A 19630-nucleotide genomic window follows, 5' to 3' on the forward strand; every position below is an offset into this window, starting at 1 on the left:
CTACCACAAAATGTAAACTGTAGATTGTAATGGACCACTGAACAGTTCAAACCAAAATTATAACTTCCGATTAAGTAGGATGGCCTGGCCTGCTGAATCACCAGTGTGGAAACCCCTCCCTGATGAATGTGGAGTACAAGGTGGCAGGGGTCACTGTTGTTTGTGGGAAAGCATGTGTGTGTGTCTTTCTTCTTGTCTTTTCATTTAACTCTTTAGTAACTAACCTTATCCTCCAAATTCTACAGCAAAAACTCCATCAAGGTGATCCAGGGATGGCCAGATTTAGGAAATAACAGATTAAGCTCTGGGAAGCAATAGTGAGCAATAGTGCAGTGTTCCAACATTAAAAAGATGTCTTTATTACCTGATTAATCTCATAACATTAATCCAGAGTGACCTTGGGTGTTAGGAAAACTAGTAAATGAATCACTTAAGAGGTTCCTGTTGGTAAGCAATACAATAGCCAACTCAAACTGGCATTAACAATGAAGTCAATGTATTCACTCAGACAACCAAGCCCAGAAATTATATAGATTTTGGGGAAAAACTTTGGTTAGATACTTTGGAACTCTAGCTCCAATATTTGTTATTCTCTTGACTCTTCGTTCCTCCAAGTGTCCACTTCATTTTCAAGCTCACTTCCCTCTCAGTGACTGTGATAGTTAATTTTATGTGTCAGTTGGCCACAGGGTGCACAGATTAAACATTATCTCTGGGTGCTCTGTGAGGATGTTTCTGGATGTGATTAGCATTTGAATTGGTGGACCTCATAAAGTAGTTCGCTCTCCAGTGTGGATGGTCTTTATCCAATCTGTGAAGAGCACAAAAGGTGGAAAAAGAAGAATTTTCCTCTTACTTCCTACCTCACTGTTTGAGCTGGGACATTTCATCTTCTTCCCTCACATTGGGATTTATACCATCAGCTCAGTGGTTTCTCAAGCCTTCAGACTCAGACAAAATTACACCACCAATTTTTCTAGAGCACCCCACCACACTTGGCAGATCATGGGATTTCTCAGCTTCCAAAAATCTCATGAGCCAATTCCTCATAAGTCACTATAGCTGTAGATATATTATAGATACATTATATATTAATATACACAGTCAGAGTATAACCTCTCTATCTGCAGGCTCCATATCCACGGATTCAACCAACCTGGATGGAAAATACAGACAATGTAGTCAGGACTGCTGTGATTACATACATACTGAAAATGTCAAGATTTTTTTCCTTGTCATTATTGCCTAAACAATACAGTATAACAACTATCAACATAACATTTACATTGTATTAGGTACTATAAGTAACATAGAGATGATTCAAAGTATACGATAAGATGTGTGAAAGTGTGCATGTGCAAATACTACACCATTTTATATAAGAGACTTGAGTATCTTAGGGTTTAGGTATGACGGGGGTGTTCTGGAACCAGTTCCCCATTCACACCAAGGGACTACATATACACAACTATATATTATACTTATATAATGTAGCATATACAGAGGTTGAAATATAAAGTGACATGCCCAAAACTTAAAACAGAAACACTCTTAGATTATAAGAATAAAATGGTGGTCACCAGAGGGGAAGAGGGTTTGGGGGGCAAATATGGTAAAAGGAATCAATTGCATGGTGGCAGATACAAACTAGACATTTGGTGGTAACCATAATACAGTATGTGCAAATGTCAAATTATAATGCTGTACATCTGAAACCTATATAATAAACCACTAAATAAAAAATGTAGAGATAGTTGAGAACAAAAGCTATAATGCCTCTGCTTGCAAGATGTACAGAAATGCAAGAGACCCAACAAGTACATAAAACAAAGTTGAAGAATCCAAGAGACACAAAGTGGAGAGCAAGTTCTAATATGAGGCAGCAGAAGCCAGGAGTAGAAAGGAAAAAAATAGGAACAAATGCTATTTACTGCAGCTGGAGATATAAGTAAAAAGGGACATAATATCTTCATGCCATGGAGGCTGGATATTTATAAAACTGAACTAGAATCATATTCCCTCAATGAAAAAGATTCATGCAGTTTTATAAGTTATCAGGAAACGTGGGCAACAATGTACTTTAAAGATTATTTTGTTTGAATGATGTAAAACATACATATATATAAATATATTTTTTTTTAAAGATCATTTTGTTTGAGACTAGAAATTTCCCACTTTGTCCATCAAGGGACTCCATCATCATAGTTAAATAAGTCAAGTTAGAATCTTTGGCTGTTTTAGGCTTTGGGGTTTGTGGAAGATTGTATGTATCATGTAGGTATCATGGGCTAAAAACTAGAGGCAATTCACCTCAAAAAGCTAAGCACTAGGAAACCATCACTATCATCGAAACCATTTATGTTAAAAAAAAAATTGATTTTGCAATGTCTTTAGCTTCCTGCATTTTATCTCTTGCTTTGCATCTTAATCCAACCTTATTCTCTAGACAAGAGGTGTTTATTGTTATTTGCCAGTAGCAATAATAGGCAGGTGATTCTAGATATATCCTGTTAAACTCAACCAACAATTATCTCAAAGGGATACATATTTATTTTAGACACTAACTTGGCCACTGTTTCTTATTTGTTTAGTTATGGTTATTTCATTGCATTTTATCTCCAAAAACACAAATATCTCAAATTTTTTTGCTTTATGTGTACACTCAAAAAAGACATCTAAGTCATTACTACCTTATTTATATTGTATTAAGTATTTTATTCACTCCCACAAAAACATCGGTAAAAAAAATTGCTTCCTGTTCATTGATAATTAGATGTTTTGCTTCATTTGGATTTCCTCCAACAATCTTCTGTTCAGATTCAGCTCTTATAATTAATTATCCTCTTGCTGAACAACTGAAAACTGAAGTCTGACCAAAGTACATCTCATCCCACACAGATGTCCTAGTTACTCCACAAAAGGTTAATTAATCATAAGAGGTGCTTTAGAGCAGGAGGCGCTGGAAGAAATTCAGACCTAGTTTCTGGCAACATAGAAAAACCACCATCATGCCCGTTGCTATTGAGCTCCCACTGAGAGAATCATTTCAATGGAACAAAAATTCAAATGCACAAAATAGCTGGTGGATATAATATCATGCCTCAAATAATGGAGCATGCCACTTCCCAGTCACTGATGAGTCAGAATCCCAGCCTGCCGATGGGGGAGGTCAGCCTTGTTTGTCCTCATTTAACAGAGGTGGCTGAAACTCCCAAATCATAACAACGGCAGAAGCTGTCTTCATTGTTCCCCTTTCTTTGGCTGGGTGCCATTTCATTATATGAATGAGCCCTCCTCTCCAGCCCAAACAGTCCACACACAAATACACCTGCCACTTTCCCAACCTGTGGTTTTAATCATGTGAATCCTCTTGGTCCAGGAATAGGTTTGCCTTCTTCTACTGTCCAGCCAAAGACTATAATTCAGTCAAAAGCCAGTTCAAATACTTCTTCCTAAGAAGATATCAAAAAAAATCCCTTTTATTATTGAAACAAAAAAAATCAAATACTTGGGAATAAATCTAACAAAAGAGGTAAAGGACCTATACAAAGAAAACTATAAAACACTGTTAAAAGAAATAGAAGAAGACACAAAGAAATGGAAATACATCCCCTGCTCATGGATTGGAAGAATAAACATTATTAAAATGGCCATCCTACCAAAAGCAATATACAGATTCAATGCTATTCCAATAAAAATTTCAATGTCATTCTTCAAAGAAATAGAACAATTATTGATGAAATTCATATGGAATCACCAAAAACCCCAAATAGCCAAAGCTCTCCTGAAAAAAAGAGAAGGAAATGGAGGCATCACACTCCCAGACTTCAAACTATACTACAAAGCCATAATCATCAAAACTGCATGGTATTGGAACAAGAACAGACACACAGACCAATGGAATCAAATAGAAAATCCAAAAATAAACCCACAGATTTATGGTCAACTAATCTTTGACAAAGGAGCAAAGACTATGCATTGGAACAAAGAAAGTTTGTTCAATAAATGGTGCTGGGAAAACTGGGTCACTACATGCAAAAGAATGAAGCTTGACCATTACCTCACACCATATGCAAAAATCAACTCAAAATGGATTAAAGGGGGCCTCCCCGGTGGCGCAGCGGTTGAGCGCTGGGTTGCAAAGCTGCCGGCGTCCTCTGCGGCGCCGGTTCGATCCCCGGCTGCTCCCCGGCCACTGGAGGAGGGTCCCACATGGCGCGCAGACCTCTCCTGCCGCCCGCTGCTCCCCTCAGCAGTGTACTTCGGTCCTTCTGCCTGCTCTGCTCCCTGCTCTGGCTCTGGTGAATTCTCTCACCCTCCCGCGCTTCTGACTGTACCCAGTGCATGTATAAACAAAACGAACGAACAAACAAACAAATAAATAAATAAAAACATGCCTCTATAAAAAAAAATGGATTAAAGAACTAGACATAAGACCTGAAACCATAAAATGCATAGAAGGAAATATAGGCGAAACACTACGTGATTTGCACATCAAAGACATCTTTACAGACACATCACCCAAAGCGGTGATAGTGAAGGCAAAGATAAACAGCTGGGACTACATCAAATTAAAGAGCTTCTGCACAGCAAAAGAGACAATAACAAAAACAAAGAGAAACCCCACCAACTGGGAGAACATTTTTGTACCCAACACTAATGATAAAGGACTGATCACAAAAATCTGCAAAGAGCTGATGAGACTCAACAACAACAAAGAAAATAATCCAGTCAAAAAATGGGCAGCAGAGCTAAAAAGAAACTTCTCTGAAGAGGAAATGCAAATGGCCAACAGACATATGAAAAAATGTTCAACATCACTTGTAATCAGGGAAATGCAAATCAAAACTACCATGAGATACCATCTTACACCAGTGAGAATGGCACATATTAAAAAAACTAGCAACAACAAATGTTGGCAAGGATGTGGAGAAAAAGGAACTCTCCCACACTGTTGGTGGGAGTGCAAACTGGTCCAACCACTGTGGAGGGCTGTGTGGAGATTTCTGGACCTACTAAATATAGAGCTTCCATATGATCCAGCAATTCCACTCCTAGGTATTTACCCAAAGGACATAGAAACTTCAATTCCAAAGAGCACCTACACCCCTATGTTTATAGCAGCACTGTTTACAATAGCTAAGCTTTGGAAACAACCCAAATGCCCAAAAATAGATGACTGGATCAAGAAGATGTGGTACATATACACCATGGAATATTACTCAGCATTCAAAAAAGATAAACACATGCAATTTGCAGCAACATGGAAGGGATCATGCTCAGCGAAATAAGCCAGAAAGAAAAAGAAAAATACCGATGGTCTCACTCATAGCAGGAATCTAGAAAACTTAAATAAGGGACCAGGAAAATGAATAACTATAAGAAAGCGAAAATCAAAATCAACAAAAAACTATGAACCAGAGACACTCTATTGGGGGTGAGGGGTGGAGAGGAGAGGGATTGGGGTCAAAATAAGGGGGTTGCAATTGTATGGGGAATATAAAAATAAATTTTTTTAATAAAAAAAAACAACAAAACAAATACTTCTTCCTCACAAACCTGCCCCTAAAACATCACAAGTCAAAGAAAATGCTTCCTCTTTTGAACCAGAAGTTGTGGCACAGAAGAGAAACACTGCTCTGAGCAACTGAAAATACATGTAGTATCTGACCTACTAAATGCATGATTGTGATTAAGTAGTTTAGGTCCTATGAGCCACGGTTTTCTGTTCAATAAGATGGGGAGAATTGCAACTACTTTGTGGGCTTTATCATGGAAATTAAATACAATAAGTTATAGGAAAAGGCCATTTTGTTGCTGCTCAGCACATATTTGTTCGCCGACTTGAAAACTGTGGTTTCATTTCCTTTGTCTGCTTTTCCTCCCTCTGACAAAAGATGTGAGAGTAGGTCATGTTGGTGGTCCCTAAGGTAATAGTCATCACGGCAGCCTTAGGGGACTAGGAAAAGGCTTCCTCTTTTCCAGCAACATGGGTATCATATATTGTGTGCTTTTAAAGATCTGTGAGAAGGTATTTTCAGACCCTGGGGCAGAAACTTTGGGGACCAAAACTCTGAAACCACCAGGTCTAAGCATTGGAGGATGCATTTGTCGTATTGGAAGTGACTATGAATTGAACAAGGAGAGAGTCTGACCATCTGAGATGGTCAAGCTGTCTCCATAGGAGAGGATCATGATTCTGGGTCCCCTCACCCAGATAAGGTGCCCTTCTGCTCCCAGCACACTCTCCTGGACAGAAAAAGATTTCTGGAGCCTGGGGGAGTCAGGAAAGAGGGATCCATATTGTGGAGCTGGAAGGGAAGTGATGGCCTGGCAATAGTTAGAAACTGTCTCACCGCGTTGCATAACTATTAGCATGTTTTTCTCCCCAACTCTATTCTAAGCTCTGGGAGGCAAAAACACTAGTTTCAAGATTTTCCTATTTTCCTCAGGATCCAGTCCACAGCTCACTAGATACTAGTTTGTCTCAAAGGGACTCACTAGATAAGTCACTTTTCTATTTCCTGTGGTCTTCTGTCCTTTGTCTATTGTTGAATCTTCACTTAAAGCAGATAAAGGTGGATTCCAAATCAATGTTGGGGGTTCTAGATGATTGATATTTTCTCCCTGCAGAAGGATTTGCTCCACTTCTCTTGGAAACTCCCACTGAAGCAGAGAATCAATGAATTTGAGACAAGGAGAGTCAGAAGAGTTCAAACAGTTGGGATGTGTGGCTATGTATTATGAGCAAAGAGTATATAGCTTGTCTTTCAAGAATAAGATTGCGTGAAAAAGGTGGTGATTCTGGTACATGGTGGCAGCAAGGAAGCCACACTGCACTGAGAGAGTCAGCTCTTCCCATCCTCCTTGTACACTGTCTTTATTTCCTTCTCATTTTGAATCTTGAACTGACAGTGCCAGGAAGTTTCCCTCCTGTCCAAGATGTCAACCTGTAAAACAGATTGACTGAAATAAATAACAATTTGCTCTCGAAGCACCTTTATTCAGGGTTCAAATCTCTTTTCAAGTATGAGTGTGCCCAGTCTTCACAGATGACAGGGTTCTTATCAATTATCTTCATTTTAAAGATGCGAAAACTGAGTCAGTAAAGTCAAATGTCAAGTTCAGCTGAATAGAGTCAGAACCTAATTCCACCGTTTATATACATATAATTATCATAATTATTATCATTCAGCAGCATTTCGCATGCTGACACAATCCATGGAGCAGAACTCAGCCAGCACCTGAAATGCAGCCAGGGAGACAATGTGTAATAAAAAATAATTCTGAGACCACAACACTCCCAGTTTTTGAAAGCCTTAAAATAAATCCCAAATATATTCATAATAGAAATAAATCATAGAATCCAAGGTACAAAATTATTTCCACAGCTGCTCCAATAAACATCAGAAAGGACCTTGCCAACTCCTGACGATTCAGTCTACTGTTGTACAAAAGAGGAGTTTGTTTAAAAAATAAAATAACCCTTATCTGTCTTCATGAAAGGCTAATAAGCAGGCATTATCAGGTTCTAAAAGGAACATGTTCAATTTCAACTCCTCTCAAAAATCTCCTGGCTATATTTACCCACTTTCTCAATTCGCAGGTGTTTGAAGCCCTGAAAAATTTTCTCGCTGCTCTAATTTTATAGTCAATGACATATATACAGATATAGAGATCGAAAGAGATAGGAGATAAGTATATATCCAGTCTATCTCCCTAACTAGGTTGTTAAGCTGCTCTGTGAATCCTCAGTGTAGCTTCCATCTTCCCCTGTCTCCCAGGTAGAAAGCTACTGTGGTTTGCCTAGAGAGAAGCCTTCACAAAGGTGTGTTATGGATGATGCAGTGTAGATACACAAGCTGATTCTAATTGGATGGAAAAGTAATGACAAGCTCAAGACACAGCCCCACACCCTTGCCCTTGTAAAAACACAGTGTAAAAAAACCAGTGTAAAATAAAAACTACACTTCCAGCTCCAGAGACAGTAAAAAGATCAGTAATTTCCAGGGATTGAGGCCTCAAGGGAACAAGAAATTATGAATAGGTAGTGCACCGAGGATTTTAAGGGCAGTGAAAACATTCTGGGTGACACTATAATGATGGAGACGTGTCATTACACATTTGTCTAAAACCATAGAAAATACAGCATCAGGAGCGAAACCGAATGTAAACTTTGCGCTCTGGAAGATAATGATGTCTCCATGCAGGTTCATCAGTCTTAACAAATGCACCACTCAGGTTGGGGTGTTGATCGTGGGAGGGGTTGCACATGTGGGGGAGGAGCCAGGGCCAGATGGGAAATCTCTGTAACTTCCTCTCAAACTTTCCTAAAAAATAAGTTTAAAAAAAACCCGCCTTCTTCCTGATTCTGTGTAAAGGTGCAAACTCTAGTGGCATGCACACCTCTCAAGGGAAGGAAGAGCTACCCAAGCAGCAATGAGGCTCTCAAAAGCAGGAGAGAGGCAGTCGGCAAGAGAAAAGCTAGTGCTGTGATAAGGTGGAATAGCAGCTCCAACTCCACTGTGTAGCTCATTGGTTTTCCCCCAATTATTTCAGGTGATACAATTGGAGTTGTATCTGGCATCAGAGAAATCAGGGTTCAAGTCCCCACTCTGCCTCTTACCAGAAGGGTGTACTTGAGCAAGTTACTAAATCTCATCCTATCCTTAAATAGGTGGAATCAAAGCTTTGTTGTGAAAATCAAATATATGTATCACTCAAAATGCAGGGACAAGAATGGAGCATTCAATTGACATTAGTTTCTTTGTCATGTGACTATCCCCTCCACCAAGGTGTAGTCTGTCGATATAAGTGCGCAGGCTAGGGTGCTAACTGACCCCCCCTCCTCTCCATCACAGAATTTCTCAACTTTTAAAAACTCACATAATCCTTGATCATGCAAAGATTTACTTTCTCATACTCCCTGGTGATATTTATAGCTCTGATCCCTAAGTTGGGTTGGAAAATTTAAAAGGTAAAAAATACATGAATTTTCTCCAAATCACTCTCTCCAAACCAGAGAGCACTGTAGACGAGCCCACAGGTTTGTGGATGGGTGAGTGTAGGTGCGTTTGGGGTGAATTTTCATTTGTTGCTCTCTGGTTACTCAGCCCCTGCCATAAGAATTCAGTTATTCCCATAAGTCAGAGACAAGTCAAGTTAGCTGTTTTGCTTAAAGGAACAAGATACAACTTGAAGTCCCAAAAAACTAGAGAGAGGAGAGTTCGTCTGGGTGGCTAAGTAACCACTGACCGTCTTGCCAATCCCCCAAGGCAGACTGATAGTTTTCGAGAAGAAATTCAAATGATATCTCTAATTACTTTGCCATTTTTTAATAAGCTTGGTGCTTTCTAAGCCTCTGTCAGGGACCTTGGACTAGCTTTGAGAAGGCCGGGGAGGAAGTGAACCAGGCATCTTTTAAGGCTTCCCTTTCTTCTTGCTCTGCATCCTGGCAGGAATCCGCCAGACTTGTTCAAACACATTACCCAATTTGTACCGTTTGTTAGACAAAAGCAGCCATGCGGCTCGAGGTGCTTGTGGCACCGTAGAGTTAAGCAGTGGCCAGAGAACATTCGCACGATTATCTTTAGTCCATGACAGAAAGAAGGGAGCTAGAAGAGCTTGTATAGCAAATCTCCAACGAAATCTCAATGGCAGCTGGGGGGGGGGCGGACTTTGGAAAAAGTTTTCTTTTTTTTTTTTTAAGGAAAAAAAAAAAAAGATGTGGTATGCAAAAGAATTTTAATAAATGCAAGGGAAAAATCAAGATCTCGTATAACCTACCGGAACCTTTTATTAGGCTCTGCAATTTCATTTTCTTTTTTTTTTTTTTTTTTTTTTTTTTTTTTAATAGAGGCATGTTTTATTTATTTATTTGTTTGTTTGTTTCGTTTTATACATGCACTGGGTACAGTCAGAAGCACAGGAGGGTGAGAGAATTCACTAGAGCCAGAGCGGGGAGCAGAGCAGGCAGAAGGACCGAAGTACACTGCTGAGGGGAGCAGCGGGCGGCAGGAGAGGTCTGCGCGCCATGTGGGACCCTCCTCTGGTGGCCGGGGAGCAGCCGGGGATCGAACCGGCGCCGCAGAGGCTGCGGGCAGCTTCGCAACCCAGCACTCAACCGCTGCGCCACCGGGGAGGCCCTGCAATTTCATTTTCTTGATGTAAGTGACATTCTTCTAAATTGTTTTGGTCCAATGCCAATCATGTTTACACACATATACAGACATATTCAGAGAGACTAGAAAAAATCTTTTCTAGTCATAAAATCTGGGTTACAGTGTGATCAGACATCTTAGGGCAACCTTCTAGGGTTTAGCAAATTTTCTTTTTCTGAAACATACCATTTTGAAACACGTAGGTCATTCTTTAGCAAAGAAAGCAGAGCTCAGCAACTGCTTTATTAGAAGAAATCACAGGCATTAATTTCTAACAAAGCCAACCCATCTTCGTGCTTGGCAATACAATATACCGAGACACACACACACACACACACACACACACAAGCTGCAGTTCTGCTCTATCAGCTACTAGCCCCTCTGCATGGATCTGGGAGAAACAGACCACATATGTCCATATACATTTACATTTTCTGTACTTGGAGCAATCCCATTAGAACCACAGCCTTACTTTCCATTCTGTCCTTTGAATCCAGAAAGAAAACTCACTGATATGGAGAGAGTATAAAGCAATGTTTAGAAATAGCTACTGGGGCTTAATGAACACTTTGCCTTTAACCTGAATTAAAAGCAGCCACAAGAAAAAGTAGAAAATAGAATGGCCCCTTCTCTAAGCCATTTCTGACTGTCCTCTCTCTCTCTCTCTCCATGTTCAGTGCTAAGGAAACAAGACAAACCAGACAGACCCAGTCTGTACTCATTGACTTTGCAGTCTCAGAGCAGACAAGTGAAGAGGCAATTTCAGAACGGTGTGATAAGTGCTAAAGTAGGAGTATGTAAAGGATGCCCTTGGACTGCAGAGGGAAACTCCAGCCTTGAAGGAAGATTAGGAGTTAGCTTGGGATGAGGGGAGAGGCAGAAGCATGGAGGCTATGATCAAGAAGGAGAGACCAGCAGGAGTCCTTAGCTTTCCTTGTGGCTAGGGTATATGAAGAATTCCACAGGAGTTGTAAAGCTGCAGTGTGACAGCTGTAAGGCTGCATGGCTAAATGTGGATTGCATAACAGTAGCCCTTCTAAACTAAGATAAAGATTTGGGGAGTGAGAGAAGTACTTTGAGCAGGAGGGTGATGTGATCAGATTTGCTGGTTAGAAAGAATACTTTGCAGTAGAGGGAATGAATTGGAGAGAAGCAGAGGTAGAAGTGGGGCGAACAATAAGGAGGGAGTTGAAGTGATCCAGAGAATAAGTGATGGCAGCTTGGCGGTGAGGATGAAGAGATGGACAGATTTAAGAAGTTAAATCCCTCCTTCCTTCAAGCAGGTAAACAATGCCCTGAGCAGGAGGAGGGGATGTGAGACATTCTGCCCAATGTTCTTCAAATACTGGTCATCATTTCATAGTCTCTCCTGGAAAATCATCCATCTCTCCTTCATCTTTTTTGCTGAAATTCTTGGTAATTAAATGAATCTATCATTTATTTCAAACCCAGAAAAGTCACACAGTTCTCCCAGTCAACACAAATGGCTGGTTTTGTGATCATTCAGCACATATTTTGCACAGGACCTGTTCATCCACTATTTCACTTCTGGCATTTGTTCATCATTCCATTTTCTCAAATTGAATGAGTGAGCAAATAGCAATCAATGTTCCCAATAAAAGTTTCAGGAGATAATTACAGTGACGGGAAATGTACTCATTACAATAGTCATGCTGGGTTGTTGTGATGCTACTAATCACACCAAGTTTTCTGATTTCATGTAAATTGCAGGTACCTTTACTCCTGTAGGAATCTCTATTAATAGATAATATCATTATGCTAATAGCTGCTTAAAGTATAATTTAAGAATTTCAAGTGATCTAAGCCAGATATTTAAAAACACTATAATAACCTAACAGATATGAGCCAAAAAATAAATCTTCTCACATTTAAGGAAATTATTTTTAAAGAGAGACACCTGCAATTTACCCATAAAAATAGAGTTATACTACTTGGGGCTGAGTGATTAAATGTATGCACATTTTTTTAATTTTTCAATAAAATGGAAAGTCCAAAATGTTTCACTATTTGAGTTCCAGTTTATTGCTAATTCATGAGTGTTTATACATTCACAGTACAATTATGGAATATGCATAAATATCCCACCACTTATTCATTCATTCATTTAACAAACATTCACTAAGTATCTACCTTACGCCCAAAACTATGCTGAGCACTGAACATCCAAGAAGAACAGAACATACTCACAGGCCAGAAGGGGCAACTTATAATCAAGTAAGTATGATATTAATACAAGTAGAAATAGAGAAAAGTACAAGGCATTATAATACTGTAGAAGAAGGCTCAATCATGGAGGTCTTCCTTGAGGAGGTGATTTTTAAGGTCTTTTACCAAAGAAGTCAAGAGTTTGGCAGACAAATTCAAACAGTGAGGGGGATAATCCAGGAACCAGAGAAAAACTGTTGAAGGGGACAGAGGTCCAAAAGGGAATGGTATGATCTGGGAGTTGCAAAATGGAAGCTCAAGGCCCACTGGGGAAGGGTCAAAAGAAGACCACAGAAGATTTAGTGAGTCATGTAAGGTCAATGGAGCAGGGAAGAAGCACCAGTTGACTATCTTTAACTTGCTCTTTAGAAAAAGAGAATATATGTGACTAGACTAGCATTCTTATAGTTGGTCTATTACAATTAATGGTAGAGTAACTCTGTGGTCCAAATCATGGCATGGGTAGACTACGGGTAAACAGGGCACTCCTCAGAAATTTAGGAAATATCCCTCTTCTCTCTCACCTCCCCTTACATTGCTAACTCAGACTCATCTTTCCGTCTTTGACATCAGCATGGCTGCATTAAAAAGTCTTCCTGGATCTTCCAATTAGTAAGTGACCCATATGCCTGCTTAGCCACATTGGGAACAAGTTGTAGTTTGCATGAATGTGGTCCTGTATAGGCTGCTGAAAAACCTCCTTATCTTTCCACCATTCTTTATACAGTGAAATAAACACACACACAATGTGTTGAAATTCCAACACTGGCTAAGAGCTTGGTCAGTGTTATCTGGGAGATTCAGTTAATTATCTCACTTATAGTTCAATATGAAGTCGTTTCGCTAATTAACTCTAGCTTCACAGTTGTAACTTAAAATCAGGGCACTGAAAAAGTGCTATTTGACTGGAAGTGGAGGAAGAGTGGAGGAGATGGGGGGTCACAGAGAAGCTGGAGAGACACAAAGGAGGGGCCTGGTGGAGAAACAGTGAGAAGAAGCAAAAGGAACCCCAGCCATGGGGATACTGCAGAGGAAGGGGGTTAGAGCTACTGAGGACTGTCTGTCTGATGACACAGAGCTACAAGTTCTACATGTAGAAAATTCCAGAAATAACCAGCAGCCTGGACAAAAAAAAAAAGCCACAGAAAGAAGAATTTCCTGTCTGAGTCTAATCTTTTCAACTTCATCAGGAAGTAAGATCCTATTTTAATATCCTCAGGTTTTTGCCACCTGCATCCCCTTCCATCCCTGCCCCTCCTAAAGTCCAGCCTTCCTGCAGGGCAGTTTTCAAATACCTGAAGACCCCACTCAATCAGGGCAGCATGGGCCATCCATATTTAGGGATTTTAATCTTTCCACATAAATCACTCCCTCCGGCTCCTTAATCATGTGTGACAACTTGCAGTGACTGCATCTCGTGCTCTGATTTCCCTGAAAGGTCTTGCAAGCTAAGCAGGGTTAAGCTGAGTCAGTAACTTAGATGGAAGACGCAGGAACCACACAGGAAATGGCAGAAAAGGAGTCAACAGACAACCCTATCTCTGTGAACCCCCGCTTCTCCTCTTCTGGGTGAGAGGGGCCCTGCTGTCTAGAACCATACTGTTTTCTGAATGAGGCCAGACCACGAGCATCACGCACGCTCTCTCCGGACCTGTGGCAGCAGGAAGTCAGAAGTGGTTGCTAACAAGCCCTTTCAACTTTAATGTTTTTATCCTTTCGACTTCCTTTAGGAAGGGTGGGTTGCTGTCCTTAGATAGAAAAGAACCAATTAAGTCTGTATGGCAGGAGAACTTTGAATCAAATTGTGCAATATTCTAGACATTTTCAGGATTACCAAAGCTGCTGGAATGTTCCTGCCTAAATTCTGAATCTAACCTAGCATAGCTCCATATTTCCTTATTTATTAACAAAGCCTCTTGATGATAACCTAGCCCCCTTTGCTACAATCTGTGATGTGAAGGTCCAGGTATTTCTATATATTTTCTTGAGCTACTGATAACAAGAGAGAAGCCCCCAAGTGCCCATTCTTATAATGAGTAATGTTTACCTGAGTGCTCAGTCATAACAGGCACTCTTCTAAGCACTTTATTCAGAATAATTCTTTTTAAACTTCTCAACAACCCTGCAGGGAGATGAGGAACTGAGACACAAGAAGTTAAAGAACTTACCCAAGGTCACATAGAGACTCTCTGCTGTTCCATCTGGACCTTTTGGAATCACTGAGGTTTCTGACTGTTAAAGAAAATTGGAAGCATTATAAGTACTTAGAAGGAAATGTTTTTTTTTAAAATAAAGTTTTAAAAATATAGACCATGGAAGATGAAAATCTCTAAAGTGGGAGAATTTCCTGGAAAAATGGGAAACATGGAACAGCAAGGATGGTTCAGTGGGAGGGGAACACAAATATTTACCAAAGTATGTAGCAGCCACTTCCGGAAGATAGTCGGTTAAAACCAAAGAATCCTGGGCAGGGAGTGATGTCACTGACAGAGAATGGTAATCATGAGCAGAAGCTGGTTGTGGGAGGAAGTGAAGACAGCTGGCAGCAAAAAAAAAAGTGTACCTCAAGGGCTAAATGTACCTCAACATGGATCATCTCAAGGAATCCTCACAACCATATTATGTGATCTCGCCATTTTAAAGATGAAGAAGTTGAGTCTTAGGGAAATTAAATTACCCAAGGTCAAGCAGTTGGGTTAGTGGTCGTGCCTAGTAAATGGGCATGTGGTCAGGCAGCCTGTTCTAGTCCCTCCTAGCTCCTGTGCACTAGGCCAAGGCCTTCATGCCTCCAGGGAAGGGTAAGTGGAGGGGAGAGAAGCTACTGGAAAAGCAGACCTTGGAAGTAGCAAGAAGGAGGTAGATGAACACAAAGGTAGGATTAGCCTTAAAAAGAAAGATTAGAGTGTTCCTTCCTCCTAGATAAGAGGTAAAGAAATGGAATGAACACTTAAGGGCATTTTAACAAGGCAAGAAAGGCTAGCTCTTGTCATGTAGGTCTCATTTTCTCAGTGAATTAGAGCAAAGGTCATCTGCCAAGGTCTTTAATCCCACAGGGGTTGGGTTGGTACTAGAGCTTAAGACCCTGGAATCTTTAAAACAGCTGTGCTGGGCTCCCTGGTGAATGGATACAGAGCGTGCTAGGCAGCTAAAGAAGCCATTTCTGAGCTTATGTTGTCTTTAGAGTGAAATCATTTGCCCTGATTTTATGATTTTCTCCAGCAATGACTGAAAATATAGGAATAGGATTAAAGAAAATGATTAGGCTCTTTTCCTCAGATCAGGGAACTGCTTAAAAACCTACGTGTAGGATAAGTAATTATCAGGCTTTTCTGCCCTCCTGCCATTTGCCTCCTGCCCCCCCCCACCTGCACCCCTGTTGCTATGTACCAGGTAAAAGATCAATAAAAGCCTGAAAAGCCACCGAGGACTCCAGGACTCTACACACGTCTGCTCAGATTATAGAAAACCTGCTGCGTGTCTTCCTGCCGCTACATTGTGAATACCCCCAGAGCGTTAAAATTATCTAGTTTATTTTTCTAAAAAAAAAAAAAAAAACAGTTGAGGACAGATAATCCATACAGAGAAAGACCAGGACCCACTGAACCTCCAGTGCAACCTGATGGCATGGAGCTTGGGGTCAGCTCCCATGGGTGCATCTTGCTAGCTAGTGGCCTTTGCTAAGTTGCTTAACCTCTCTGAGTCTCTACTTTTTATTTGTAAAAGGGCTTATTCCTTGAGGTTACTTCATAACATTGTTGTGAGGATCAAGTAAAACATATAAAGCACTTAGCACAGTGTCTAAGATATAATAAGTGGTCAATAAATGTTCATTTGTATTACGGCTTAAACAAAGACTTCCCTGATACTTGTAGCTGCTCAATGCCTTCACTGATCAGCATTCACCACTAGAAGCATGTCACCTCATGCATAAACATGTATGCACTAAATCATGTGAGAGGCTAGACTCTCTCAGCCATCAGTGGTGGCTTTAAATTGTCCAGCTGTGCTGACTAGTTCTTGTTTTCAAATATAAGCAAAGTGGTGGTGTAATGGAGTATGAGTTTGCTCCTAGGGAAAGTAGCCAACTGTTCCCTATTTAATGCCAATAAGATCTTGACCTTTCCTGCTTTCTATGTCAGCCTTCCTCTCATAAAGAAACCCAGACCACAAGTCTAGCCAGAGAGTCGATATTAAATTAAACCTAGAATTTTAAAACATTGCCTAGGTCCTTCTCAACAATTACAAGCCTTTTTAACCATTTAGATTTCCTGTATAGATTCCCAAAGACTTGCAGAATAGAACTAGTATTGTTAATCCTTCTTCCAAAACGTCATAGTCTATTCAGCATCATTTCTTTTTGTATTCTCTCAGGTGTAAGTAATACTTGTTGCCTGGGATTGGGTTCTTATTCTGCATAACAAAAAGATTTTCTTGAAAATGTGATTAGAATACAAATGCCTTAAGCACTTAGAAGTGTTAAGTAGCTACATTCTAAATTTCCTAAGAACGTCTTCATAAGAAAAATGCCCACCTCATATCAATCTTTCTTTCACCCACAATCGGCACACCACCAGTCACAGAATAGAGACTTGACAAATAAGTATCTAATGAATTAATTAGGGATGAGACAACTGGACCCCATCCATGCCTCAGCTGGTCTTGCTTTGGGAGAGAAATGTTGGGAGAAATGGATAATGTTGGGAGAAAGGGATAAAGAAAGAGGACAAAGATCAGCATCTTTAAATGCAACATGCAGTGCTCTGTTTTTGTTTTTCAGATACTTGAGAGAGGTGTGTGGTGTTCATCTAATCCACCCTGTCAGGAAGAATCTGAGACACAGTGTCTGCCTCCCTGCTAGGCCTTAGCATGTGCTGAGTTGAGATGACTCTAGAAGTGAAGCTAAAACAATTAATTGCACTATTAAATAAATACTTTATGTTTTCCTGAAAACCTTCAACAAGAGCCTCGGTGTCAGGGAGGAAAAGATGCTGATGCATCAGAACCATGAAAGAGACATTAAATTTCTTTCTGCCTACAGCCCTGTGGATTCTTGTGTCTGTTCCCCAGCCCAGTAAGGTTCACAGTTCTTTAACATGAGACTAAGCTTTACAGAGAAATTGCAGGTACTTGAGTGAGTGTATATCTGCATTGCAACAGATGTCAGCATCACGTTTAGAAGAAAATTGAATTACAGATGGAAGGAACTTGGGAGTTGAGAGCATCTGTTATAGGAATCTGGATTTAAAAGACTTCATTTGAAAAATAAGTCTTCCCAACTTCCGAATGAACTAAAATTGTTCATGATTCTCATTGCCTGCTTCTCTCTCTCTCTCTCTCCCTCTCTCCCTCTCTCTCTCTCTCTCTCTCTCTCTCTCTCTCTCTCTCTCTCTCTCTCTCTCTCTCTCTCTCTCTCTCTCTCTCTCTCTCCCCGCCTTTTGGAATACAAGAGGAAACTGAAATTTCTTCCACACTGTCAAGGTGAAGAATATTATTAGAAAGCATTTCAGAGAATAATGTGTTGCTTTTGTCAGTAGTAAATGCCAATTAGAGATGTTAGAATATTCTAAAGATTTTTTTTTCAAATAACCCTAATATCCTTGCCCCTAATAAAAGCACCCTGTTGTCTGGAATTTTTAGAGGTGACCTATCATGCTTGGTCAGCATAAAACACCTAGAGCTTGCATGTGACCTTTTTTGTTGCCTTTGTCCATTTTGTTTTAGTTAATGTGAGAAAAGACTATTCAGTCCAGGTAGTTATTACCATTTTATTCAACAAAAAATTGCTCTTTGAGCAAAGAGCTCTCAGAAGATAGTTTATGGCTCTAAGTAAAATCATTCCTGATACATAGGATCCTAAACGGACATCTAGGATGTAGCTCCCTCATTCCCAATCATGCCCCCAAAGTGGTTCAGCTCACACAGAAGCTGGTCAATTATGACGTCTACAGGCTGTGAAGGAAATGACTGGACACACATACTAGGTCTCAGCTGCAGCTTCTACACCCTTCACGTATCCCTGGTCTCATCTCCAACTATGAAAGACTTGATTTCTAGATTCTAATTGTTGGGACTATGATAATCTGTGACCTCTTTCTATCACCCTCGAGGCCAGCCTTGCCTATACCAAGATACCTGTACTTAAGTGCCTAGAAGCTCAAGAGGACTTCAGTTCAGCATTCCCAGCACACCCCCACCACCTCCACATCTCCAGTTAACCCCTCAACATCCTCTAAAAACTAATTGAGACTGCCCTCAGCAGTTCCCACACCAGTCAGTGTTAGTTCAAGAGTTGTACCAACCAAAAGTCGGAGAAGAGTGATGGAAGGAACATGGAAGGCTTTACCCCCAAACAGGAAACAATTCAGCAAAGATTGGTTCTGTTTGATGTGGCGGAAGAGGTGCAGGACCACCATAGACTCCTTAATAACTCACGCAAACATCTTTGTAAATGAGCTGATGGAAATCACTGGGACGTAGAGTTGGGATCAATTATCCATAAAAATGAAACTTAAACTTCCTGTTCCAGGACTTTGGAAGAGTCGTCCCCATTACTCCCCGCCGCTAGGGAGGGGCGTCTCCCTGAGTCAGTGAGCAGAAAATCGGGATTCCTGTGGGTGTGTGGATGATGCTTCCACACACCTTCGCTCTAATTATGATGAATGTAATGGTTGGGGCACATCTGGCTGAAGTCAGGAGTGTACAGCAGCTACATCTGGAGCCTGGTGTTATTTCATCTCTAATTTAATAGCCGACTTCCCAGTTCTGAAGCTGACAAAGGACTTGAGTGTAGAAAAATGAAAGGATGATCACTAAACTTTGTTGGCTTCCAAGCACTCTCTTTTGCCTCAGGGAAATTTATATCCTGTTCCATCGGAGACACTGCTCAAGTGACAGCCATAACTCAGTAACGGTGTGCACAAGATTTTCCAAAGGTTGACATTCCTGCTGCTGTTACTTCCACCTATGGCGCGGGCCAAAACTAGGCTGTGGAAATTTCCCCTTTATGCCAAGGTTCAAGGACTTTGGTTCAACCAAGAGAAAAAGGTCTCATTCCCACACTCAGATTTTTATCTCCTTTGACTTTATGAACCTTCCTACTTCCTTGAACTGTCCCGAAATCATCCTTTTTAAAATTTTATTTATGTAGTACATTCGCTGTTTTGTTTTTTGATTAGGGCACTCTCTAGAGGCCTCCACCAGAATGTTGCTTGGAGCTGCCCCAGAAGAAGCCCTTCTCCTCACCA

At 40.5% G+C, this 19630-nt stretch overlaps 1 long non-coding RNA gene across 2 annotated transcripts in view; it reads right to left on the reverse strand.

Annotated features, from left to right (window-relative positions):
* The window catches only part of LOC119256145 (uncharacterized), a 36600-nt gene that overhangs the window by 15511 nt on the left and 1459 nt on the right, over window positions 1-19630 (reverse strand). For both annotated transcript variants that reach the window (XR_005127642.1, XR_005127643.1), the window contains exons 2-3: window positions 14555-14618; window positions 3345-3452 (exon numbers count right to left, since the gene is read on the reverse strand). This is a non-coding gene — a long non-coding RNA (uncharacterized LOC119256145). The remainder of the gene's footprint in view (window positions 1-3344; window positions 3453-14554; window positions 14619-19630) is intronic.

This window comes from Talpa occidentalis, unplaced genomic scaffold (genome assembly GCF_014898055.3).
Source record: "Talpa occidentalis isolate TD23 unplaced genomic scaffold, MPIMG_talOcc4v2.1 talOcc4.3, whole genome shotgun sequence".
NCBI lineage: Eukaryota > Metazoa > Chordata > Mammalia > Eulipotyphla > Talpidae > Talpa > Talpa occidentalis.